General features: G+C 47.0%; 1 pseudogene across 1 annotated transcript in view; it reads right to left on the reverse strand.

Annotated features, from left to right (window-relative positions):
- LOC100404914 (golgin subfamily A member 2-like) overlaps nt 1-10701 on the reverse strand; it is a 33371-nt pseudogene extending 22670 nt beyond the window's left edge. The window contains exon 1 of the transcript XR_013522432.1: nt 10389-10701. The product of XR_013522432.1 is annotated as a golgin subfamily A member 2-like (transcript). The remainder of the gene's footprint in view (nt 1-10388) is intronic.
- Between the last annotated feature and the right edge of the window lie 900 nt (nt 10702-11601).

Raw genomic sequence — 11601 nt, forward strand, 5'->3', positions numbered from 1 at the left:
CTGTCTTCCTGAGGACCCTTCAAACCACTGAAGGCAGGGAGGACAGCCTCTTACCCAAGGGAACATCCTCAGTCCCATCCCACAGTGCCGGAGAGAAAATGATGCAGCAGGGAGCGCCAGCTGCACAGCCAGGCAATCCTGCAGAACAGGCTTCTCTAAACATGAGTGGTGACCCACTAGGAGCCAGGGCTTCAAATTAAGAAGTTATGAAATCAATTTTGAGAAGACAAGCATTTTTTTTAGTATTAAAAGAGAGAAAATAGTACTTAGCTTTACTATATGTAGCAGTGACATTTTTTTTCAGTTTTACGTACATACAGACAGCAAAAATTTACATACGAACATGTGTATTATCTACTGTCAGTTCCCAGTCAAAAAAGTGAACAACAAACTGTTGTCCAAAACATCCTTTCCAGGAGGCAAAACAAAAAGGACAGTGCTGAGAAGAACTGTTGTCCTGCTAGGGAAGGGAGTGTGTTAAAACGGCAGATGGGTGTGGACAGACCCCCACTCCACCACAAGAGTGCAGGGCAGAGGATGACAAGCCCCAAGTAGTGGGAGCAGGAGCAGTAGAGCAACTCTGCCCCTGGAAGGGTCTGGAGCCTTCCCTCATCACTGTTCCTCAAGTCAGTGCTGGACACCCACCATGTGCCAGGCAGCATGAGGTGCTGGGGTAAACCAGAGACAAGACAGACAGGGTCCCTGCCCCACGGAGTTCCCAGCCACACAAGGGAGCTGGACCACAGACAAGTACACAAAGAAATACAGTAACTACAGGCAGCAGTAAGGGCTGTGAAGGAGAAGCACAGCAGTGAGGATTGGGAGGAACAGGGAAGGCTTCTTTAAAGAATGAGCAGAAGTAACTGGAGAAGAGAGAGCCCTCCCTGCAAAGGGACAGCCGGAGGCAGAGCCTGTCTCAAAGACCATACATCTGAAGAACTGAAAGAAGTCAAGTAGGCCTGCAACAGAAGAAATGACAGGGGTCAGACCCCATGGGACCCTGAAGGCCAAGTTCAGCAGCATAGCCTTCAGCCTAAGGCAATGAGAAGCCTCTGAAAGGCTGAGGCAGTAGACTGAATTGATTCAGGTCCCTTAGAATTAGGTCCCTGCAACAGGTGGATGCAGGACTGACAGAGGATGGAGACAGGTGCCCCTTCTCAGCCCCCAATTCTAAATACAACAGGAGACATGGCCCAATTGCTCCCTTGGTGACCCTGGACAAGACACTGAAGTTTTCTGAGCCTCAGCTTCCCATGCTGAGTCATGGTGAAAGGTCTCTGAGTCTATAGGCCAAAGCCACTGCTCCTCTCATGACCACAGTGATTTCCATGGACAGTGTCATGCAACAGCGACCCTCCTGATACATGAGTCCCTGGGAGCATGTAAATGGATCAAGACCAAGAGGACTGATGGGACACAACTGCTAAGTACAACCTCAAGCTCATCGGAGCTATCAGAGAAGAGTGGGCACCAATGCAGCAACACACACACAGCCCAGCCAACTTCCTGCAACTGCTGAAACTCCACGGCCCAAAAGCAAGTCTCCTTCCTTCCTGCTTCCTCCTCCACAAGGCCTGGCTTTAAAATGTCAGTGTGAGGCATCAGCATGGTGACTACATGCCTTGTCTTTCTTGACAGACAGAGCCATGCCTTCCAACAAAGAAAATCACATATACCATGTTATGGCTCCTGGACCGTAATAACTATCCCCAATTTACCAAACTGGGTGCCTGCTTTGGGCTGGGGCTGAAGAGACGAGTCACTCTTACGATAGGACTTTACAGTCCTAGATACTAAAACTATAATAGATTCTTGGGAACCCCCGCCATTCTCACAAATAACTCTTTCTACCAGGCCTGAGGGGGTCAAGAGGGAAGCAAAAACTAAGAGTCAGAGTGGGGCCAACTGCAGGGCCCACAGAAGACCTATAGGAGGCAGGCCTGGAAGGACAAGCACACCTTCCCTGCCAGCTCAGCCCTTGGTCCTGCCCTTGAGAAAGGCACCCTGTGCACCTGACTCAAGGAAGTGGAGACTCACTTCACCTACTAGCTCAAAAGAGTCAAAGTATCGACAGTGGCAGCAATGCCAGCAGGCCTGGGTTGTGTAGCCACCATTTACTGAGCACTTATAATGAATCAAGCACTGTGCTAGGCAGCTCTTATTTATAACCTTAACACTCTCAACCATCCAGAGGGAGAGAGGCTTACTTACTTACATGCACACACTCTCTGTCTCTCTCTCTCTCTTTCTCTCTCCAAGAGGATATGAAGGCTTAAAGCATGCATTTAGCCTGAATGCTTCAGGAAAGGAAGTACACCAGGGCAGGGCCAGCCCCAGCCACACACACCCAATAAGGTGAGCTTCACCCATCACAGCACACCCCTCTCAGAAACAAATTAAGAGCAACTGCTCAAGATAGGTTCAGCTTTGCATTTATCTACTTCTAAATCGATTTGCCAGTACATAACATATAAATACTTCAACCCTTCATACAGAAATAAGATAATCCTCCAACCTATTTAAATAAAAATAGCAGGCATGACCAAACCATCAGTACCACAGTCTGAATGTCTGTGTCCCCGCAAAATTCCTATGTTGAGACCCAGTTCCCAAGATAGTATTAAGAGTGAAGCCTTGTGGGAAGTCATGAGGGCAGAGCCCTCTGGAATGAGATCAGGGTCCTTATACAAGAGGCCAGAATGGTAAAAGAAATTTGAGGAGAAAAATACATTTAGATATAGACACACACACACACACACACACACACACACACACACACAGATGGAGGCCCCAGAGGGAACTTGTCTGTCCCTTCTGCTGTGAGGACACTGCTAGAAGGCATCATCTCTAAAACAGACAGTGAGCCCTCACCAGACACCACATCTGCTGGTGCCTTCATATTGGACTTCCCAGCCTCCAGAACTATGAGCAATAAATTTCTGTTGTTCATAAGCTACCTTGTCTATGGTATCTTATCATAGCAGCCCAAATAAACAAAGACAATCAATTTGGGAGAAGAAGAAAGTTAAAAAAAACTATTTGTCAAACTCTGCCTAAAACTCTTCACTGACTCTATAGCTCTTAGGACAAAGGCCAAAATCCTGCCCTGGCCCAAGGCCTGCCTCTTCCAAAGGCTATGTCCTCTTCACCCCTAGTTGCCACCAGGCACTCCTTGAGTCCCAAATGCAACCAGCGCCCCTACCTAAGGGCCTATGCTTAAGCCATTTCCTCTCCCTAGAACACTTTAGTCCCTGCTTTCCACCCTCCCAGCCAATACCAACTCATCCTTTGTGTCTCAGCTTGATTGTCACTTCTTTAGAAAGTCTTTTCTAGCCCTCCCCAACCCCTAAACCAGATCAAGATCCTGAAATACACATGCATTGCATCTCTTTCCTTTCAAACTTCCTAGCACTGGTTGGTGTTTGTTACATTTTATTTAATCTGTCCCCTGGATACTGAAAGCTCCACAAGGTAGGGACTGTTTATCTTGTCCAGTCATATCCCCAGTGCCTAAGCACACAGTGAGTGAGTGGGAAGATCCCAAGGTCTTCCTAGAATGCAAGGCCTTCCTAGAACTACAGCCTGGGGTCATTTCCAGCCTCTGCCTATTTCTGTATAATGTACAAGGCAAGAATGGTTTTAACATTTTTATTTTGCTATTTTGTTTTTTTTTAAACAAGGTCTCCCTCTGTCACCCAGGCTGAAGTACAATGGAGCAAACACAGTTCACTGCAATCTCTACCTCCTGGGCTCAAGCAATCCTCCTGCCTCAGCCTCCCAAGTAGCTGGGACTACAGACGTACACCCCCACGTCTGGCTAGTTTTTAAATTTTTGTAGAGATGGGGTCTCACTTTGTTGCCCAGGCTGGTTTTGAACTCTTAGGCTCAAGTGATCCTCCCAAAGTGCTGGGATTACAGGAGTGAGCCATTGTGCCCAGCTAACATTTTTTTAATGGTTGAAAAAAATTAATAGATTATTTTGTAAAATGTGAAAATTAGACGAGATCCAACTTTCAGAGCCAATAACTAAAAATCAGAATGCAGCTATACTCATTCTACGGTTGTTATTATACTACTGCAGCAGAATAGTGACAGAGATGACAGAGTGCAAAACCAAAATACTATTTGGCCCTTTACATAAAAGGTGTTGTAACAGTATCCTCCAAGTCCTGACTATGGGCATGAAATACAACAGACTTGAAAATATAGAACTGACTGTAAGTAAGCTCTCTCCTCTGGCAAAGGATGAGTCATAACCCCCTTTTGGATTCCTGATATCTGTTATATTTGTGGACATTTACTGAATGGCTGCCACCTCTATGACATGAGGCAAGAATGGCATGTGTTATATCTGTACATTTGGGAGTTCTGGCTGATCAGTTCTAAAGGGTCAGGGCTCACACCAAAACCATTGATTACTGGGTAACCATTTTCTATTCATTCATTCAACAAGTGTCTACCTGGGCAGCTTACCTCAGTCAGTTCAGGCTGCTATAACAAAAACACCACAGACTGAGTGGCTTAAACAACAGAAATTTACTCCTCAGTTCTGAAGACTAGAATGTCCAAAATCAAGGTGCTGGTCAGTTTGGCTCCTGGCTTGCAAAGGAATGCCTTTTTGCTGTATCCTCATAGGTGGAAAGGGAGATCACCTCTCCAGGGTCTATTGCACAAGGCACTAATACCAATCATGAATGCTCCACCCTCATGACTTAATTACCTCCCAAAGGTCCCACCTCTAAATATCATCACATTGGGAGTTAGTGCTTCAACATATGAATTTTTCAGAAAGACAAACACACTAGTCTACAAGTCTCCTTTGTGCTAGATACTGTTGTGGGAGCTGAGGCTACGAAAATCCTTAGGGAGCTCACCCTCTATGGGTAGGAAATAGGATGGGGACTCCTCTGCAAAAGTACTGTGTGAGAGGAAGTGGAAGATGGAACACTATTGTGGTATCACAAGCATTATACTGGACTTGTCTTGAAGGAACTTACTAATTGAAAAGCCATGAAAAGTTAAGTCCCCATAACTTAAAGAGTTAAATAATGCTTCAAGAATGAGCAGATGCTCCAGGGTAGAACAGCTTGGGAGAATCATACAGAATCAAAGAAGGCTGGTTCACCACTTCTATTTTGTACTGAACACACTCTGATTACCAAAGCCAATAAATGTCTGTCATTAGGAGCAATTTCAACAACAGGGAATGAGCATTCCCACAAAAGTGGGTTAAGAACAGGTGTACATAGCTATTCAGTTACATGTGGCTCCAAAACCAACACATGGCCATTTGAGTACCAGAAGGGGCCAGAAGGAGGAAATCATTTGCTGACCGATGATGCTCTCTTGCTCCAAAGATGGCAGAGATCTGGAAGAGCAAGGCTGTTTAAGCTTCACCCTCAATCACATGCTCTCCTTCCCCAGTGTCTCAGATTCCAGCAAAGCTCCGTGAGAAACCTTCAGCACCCGTACAATCAGCAAAACACACCCAAGAACTGTCAGCCTCTGTTAGACCCTTGCAGGAGTTTCCAGATATGTCCAGTAAAAGATCCTATGCCATTCTGGTAAAGAACTGGGCAGTAAAATGTTCCTGGTGACAGCTATCAAATACAGTAAAAGGAAAGACTACTATATCTTATCTGATCCAAAACAATATCCAAAGTAAAAAAAAGTAGATTTGTCAGAACAGACTATACAATTAGATATTGAGAAATGCTGAGTGTATGATAGAATATATTGTTTGCTAGGAAGAACGATAGACAGCAAGGAAAACCTAGCCGCCCCCACTCCAAGTGGAAAACTATTTGGGGCATTCTAAAGTGGCAGGACAATATATAAATATCAAAGACTGGTTAAAATAATTCTTTAAGCACAGGATGTCTGACCCTGCCCCCATGGCTCTCTCGTGGAGAATATTTTCTGGTTTGTCCCTGATCAATGGTAAGCAGGCACCAGCTACCTACCTAGTTTATCTTGGTTCTAGGAGAAAATACTGAACATCTGTTAATAATAATCACCTGTTCAGAGAAAATAAATGCACGGGTTGGAATCTACTTGAGGGCCTCAGCCTGGAATGCTGTCAGCCCCCTGAAGCTCTCAGCTCAGAAGGCTGTTGGCCCCCCGAATAGTTCCACTTTGCTGCTCTATCTGGGAGTCTGCTTCTCAATTCCTTCAGTTCCACCTGGGTGGTGGTCTCTATGGCCAAGCTGGTCTCAGTAATGAGATACTCCACATTTTGGACACTCCCTGTTCCTGGAGCCTCTGCTTTCAGAGAGGGTCTGAGTCTAGATCCATGACGTCAGCAAAATTACATCCCCTCTCTAGCCTCTATTACCTCATCTGTAAAATAAGGCACCAGATCAGATCCCTAAGTTTCAGAATAAAGGACTTTACCAAGAAATTCCTGTATCAGCTTTCATTAAGACTCATATAATAAAACATTTTGGAAAAGCCCAACGATATCACAGCTTCTCCAAAGAAGGCTGAAAGATGCTTTAAAATAAGAAAAATATAATACAATAAGAAAATTGCTGATTTTTCTTTACTTTTTAAGCCTCTGTGAAAAGAAATGGTATTTGTAAAATTATACACAACCAGTTGAAGTCTGAGCAGGGCTAAACCCTAACTTAAAATCTTAGAAATCAGGGTCTCCTCTATGGCTGGACAGCCCTAAAGTGAAACATTAAGATGTATGGGAATTAGTTCTTGGATCAGAAAGATGAAAAGGAAGACAAATTGGTAATTTCCATACTTACCACCATAAAGTTTTTACTCCTACTGCTCAAAAGAAATAATGGTACAAAGAAATTTATCCTTCTTAAAACACACCCCTACTCTAAAACCTTGATCCCTTCTTTTGGAAAGCCTTGCCTGTTTTTCCACTTCCATTGTTGGATACAGCCAACACTCAGCCTCAGGTACTATCTTATTCTGTGACCAATTTAATTTTACATGTCAAAATAGTCCTCCATTGTCAGTAACCCAAAGGAAAATATATTTCTTTTTCTTAAAAGTAATAAATATTACTAACCTACAAAAAGATGGATAGTGGCCTGGCACAGTGGCTCATGCCTGTAATTCCTACCCTTTGGGAGGCCGAGGTGGGTAGATCACCTGAGGTCAGGAGTTCGAGACCAGCCTGACCAACATGGTGAAACCCCGTGTCTACTAAAGATACAAAATTAGTCAGGCATGGTGGTGCATGCCTGTAATCCCAACTACTTGGGAGGTTGAGGCAGGAGAATCACTTGAACCCAGGAAGCGGAGGTTGCAGTGAGCCAAGATCATGCCATTGTACTCCAGCCTGGGCAACAAGAGTGAAACTTTTTCTCAAAAAAAAAAAGATGGATAGCATAATATAACAAACAGTGATGCACCTACTACCCAGTCCAAGAAATAAAACACTGCAAAACAGTAGAAACCCCAAGGCACCCACTCCCAATCACGGCCCCACTCTTCCCATCAGAGCAACCACCACCTAGAAAACAGAGCTTGTCAACCCCATGCATCTCTTCCCCTCCCGACACAGTATATATCCTTAAGATCTGTAGCACTGTTTTATGGGATCTTCCTAACCTTTCTATAAATGGTATCGTTCTGAACAGAATCAGTCTGTAACTTATTTCTTGCTTAATTTTATGTTTGTGAGAGTAATCCACATTGACACTTATAGCTCTAGTTCCTTTGTTTACTACCAAATAATATTCCATTATATGAATATACTACATATTTGGCCAAAGATACTGCTTGATGTTTCACATGCCATGTAATGCCTGCTGTCTTCCATACCACTATGGAAAAGGTGCCAGCCATTTCCATAACATTCTCCAGTATCCTCACAACCACTAATGAGAAAGGTAAGATTTCCACTGGACCAAAGAGGAACTGGCATGTGGTGTAACTTGTCCAGTACATTTGAGCAGCAGACTCCTGCTTCAAGTTCAAGCTCATCCAAGTCTAAAGCCATACTCCTAACAATACGCCTTGTAACCCCATTTATGTAGATTCAGATTTTTTTTTTTAAATGAGAAAACTGATACAGGGCTCTACAGTCATCTGAGAAAAATCTGAAACATGACACTCTATTTTCTTTGTTAACAAACATCCCATAGGAAATACACCTGACATGGGGACAGTCTGTGTGTACACTGAGGAAGAGCTTCTGGCTTTGGCAAAGTACCTCCACTGGGGTCATTCTCAAGTTCATATAGGTAATAAGTAAGCCTGAGTAGGACTGCAACCTTAGTTGGCTTCTTTTGGGGAAACAGGCTGTCTGCACCCACTTACAGACAGGACAGAGGAGCCCTAGAGAACATGGGAATCAGATCCTGCCTGAATTGGCAAAAGCTGAGTCGACAAAGCTCTAAGAATATCTCTGGAGGCAGCTCCAGCTGTTAGCAGGTCTGGGGGTCAGAGGAAAGTCCTGTGTTCACGAGGCTAGGAGCCCGCCTACTCTGCTCTCCAAGTGGCCACCTTTGAGAGTGCTTTCATATATCCCAGCCCAACCCTGCTGCCCTGGAGAAAGCCCAGCTTGCAATGCAGAAGAGGAGTGAGAGTGAAGATGGAGGCTCACAGGAACCAGGCAGGGAGCACAGCCTGGAGAAACGATACCAGGCTCCAGGCCTGGGCCCAGATCCCTCCAGGTGCTCCAAGCAGGTGGGCCCCTAGCAGGTGACAGAGTCTAGCCCCACTAAGGACTCCCAAGGAAAGGGGAGGCCTCTCAGCACCAGGACTCCTGACTCTACTCCCTTGCTTCTACACTATTTCTCCCATGTGTCTGTTCACTGGAGGATTAAAGGGATCCTCAAAGGAGCAAGGCCTAACTGGCTGAAATGACCCCTTCCTATCTCTCCCAGACAAAACAAAGAGCAAGACAACAGGCTCTGACACTTACTGGCTGTGTTACCTTAATTGGAGCACCGCTGCCTGAGACGCAATCGCCACCTGCAGAGGTCTGTCTTGTAATCCTTGACTCAATGATGGATGAATGAATACACTGTCACACCTAATACAGAGATTTTGCGTGGGCTAGGGAGGGTCATCAACTGCTATCAGAGGGTGACTAGAGTTAACCGACCACCACTCCTTGTCCTTCCTTGCATTTATTCAATATAGATTTAATAACAAGTTCTAAGTCAACAGGATTGGGGATAATTAACATGGTTAAAAGAGTGGTTTTACGAATGATAAAAGCTTTTCATTCAGGGGGTCTAGAGTAAACACCACTAACAGGTAATTTCTCTTTGACCTCCCCAGAAGAGGACCATCCAGCACAAAGTTTACATGAGCAAACAGAGTAGACAAAGGGATGTGGGGTAAACAGACTTAACTGCGGAAGCTTTATTGTTCCTATCTTTTACAATTCTAACGTAATGAACTGGCTGCCTTCGGCCTATTTCATCAAAACCTTTGGGCTTTCTAAAGGTTTTGAAACTATAATCTTCTAACTTTCCCTAATATTTCCTTAATATTTCGCCAGTCACCCCGAGTGAATCTCAACACCTGCCCACTCTGGAGGGAAATGTAGTGGAATATCTCTAAGGGCCCTGCCATGTTTGATTCTTTTTGTCTAAGGCTAAATGCACTGTGGGTCAGGTCTGGAATCCTGTGAAGCTGGGTAGGGAGGATGGTTTGAGCCCAGGAGTTCGACACTAGCCTGAACACCATAGCAAGACCCCTGTTTACACACACACACACACAAATTAAAATTGGCCAGGCACGGTGGCCTGACCTGTGGTCCCAGTTACTTGGGAGGCAGAGGTGGGAGGATCACTTGTGGCCAGGCATCGCAGCTGAGGTAAGCTGGGATCCCACCACTGCACTCCAGTCTGAGCAACAGAGCGAGATACTATCGCAAAAAGAACAAATAAATAAAAACAAATGCAGTAACATTTACTGAACAATTTAGAGTATAATTCATTTAATCCCAACACCCCATGAGGCAGACCTATTATCCCACTTTGCAGAGGAGGCTGAAGCGCAGAGCGGTTAACTGACATACCAACGTCCTAGCAGAGCTCTAAAGGAGGCCCCGGGGGTAGAAGTCTACCGTTATGGATGCCTGGGAGGGCTGCACCGGACATCCACGGGATGCTGGGGGTGAGAAGAAGACATGAGAGAGGAGCCCGAGGGAAGGCGCGGAAGGAGATAATGGGCCAAAGTGTCTGAGGAAGGAGACGGGGCTGAGTAGCCCCAGCCACACTGGACTAAGCCCAGGTGGAGAGGAGGAGACAGGAACCAGGGCGGGATGTGGACAAGTGGGGAAAGGCAGCCGACGTGGGCAGGGTGTGAGGAGGCCTTGAGAAAGAAGGGTGGATGGGGCAGGGCCGCAGGCAAGGCAGGGGGCGCCGACAAAAGTGCGCGGGCGGTTGCGGGACGCGTGGTCCCACCTGAAGCACCGTGGCGGCTCCCGCACTGTGCATCCAGAAGTGCGCGGGCGGTTCTGCTGCCTCGTCGGCGCGCTGTAGCTGAAGCAGGCTTCAGTCATGTCCAGGTGGCCAAGGGGCAGGGAGTCGTGAGGGTTCTTGAAGTAGAAAAGGCAGCGGCGCGCATATCACTAACCGGCGCAGGACCAGCCCCAGGCTCTACGGCCTCCCCCAGTGCTCTCCTCCGCCCGGGCTCCGGCACTGGCTTGGCCGCCCGCGCGCCAACTGTCGGCGTCCTAGCCCCGGGGCCGCCTCGCAGTGGCTGCAGCACGACCCTGTCCCCCGCGGCGCCCCGTTCCCCACCTCTCTGCTCCTCCTGCAGGTGCGCAAAGAAGCCTGGGACTTGTAGTCCCGCCCCGCCCCCCCCGCCTCCCCCTCAGCCCACCCACTGGCCTTTGCCCCCACCCCAGCCCCGCGCCTCCCGCACTTTAAGTCCCCGCCCTGCCGGCTTCTCGCTAGGTCGCCTAAGCTGGAGTACAGTTGCGCCATCTCGGCTCACTGCGACCTCCGCCTCCCGGGTTCAGGCAATTCTCCGGCCACAGCCTCTCGAGTAGCTGGGATTATAGGCGCCCGCCACCACGCCCGGCTAATTTTTGTATTTTTAGCGGAGACAGGGTTTTGCCATGTTGGTCAGGCTGGTCTCGAACTCCTGAACTCAAATGATCTGCCCGCCTCGGCCTCCTAAAATGCTAGGATTACAGGCGTGAGTCACTGCGTCCGGCCCAAAAGCCTTTTTTGGATGAGAAAGACTCACTCAGCTTGGTGCTGAAGAGCAAGTGGACAGAGGAAGAGGAGAGTATGAATGTGAATCAAAAACCAAGGCAGTCGATAGGCCTTGCTGCGTATGGTTTTGCGCTTTTTTCTTCAAAGAATGTCACTGTCTGAACATTGCTGTGTTAGAAGACACGCACACACCCGACTCAGCCAGTTCTCTACAGGATTAGAAGAAACTTGCGCGAGTCAATCTGCGCAGTAAAAAATAAATACGAAATGGGCGAGAAAGCACTTAGCAGTCAAATCTTGCCACCCAGTTAAGTTTGGAAGCCCAGCCGACACTCAGTAATGTTTGGCTCTGCCTAGCATCTCCGACTTCCGGCGTCCTCCGTTGCTGGGGTGACCAGGCCGGCATCCTAACTAACGCTCCGCCCAACAAACCATAGAGTACCGGAAAAAGCTC

This window comes from Callithrix jacchus, chromosome 9, assembly GCF_049354715.1.
Source record: "Callithrix jacchus isolate 240 chromosome 9, calJac240_pri, whole genome shotgun sequence".
Taxonomy (NCBI): domain Eukaryota; kingdom Metazoa; phylum Chordata; class Mammalia; order Primates; family Cebidae; genus Callithrix; species Callithrix jacchus.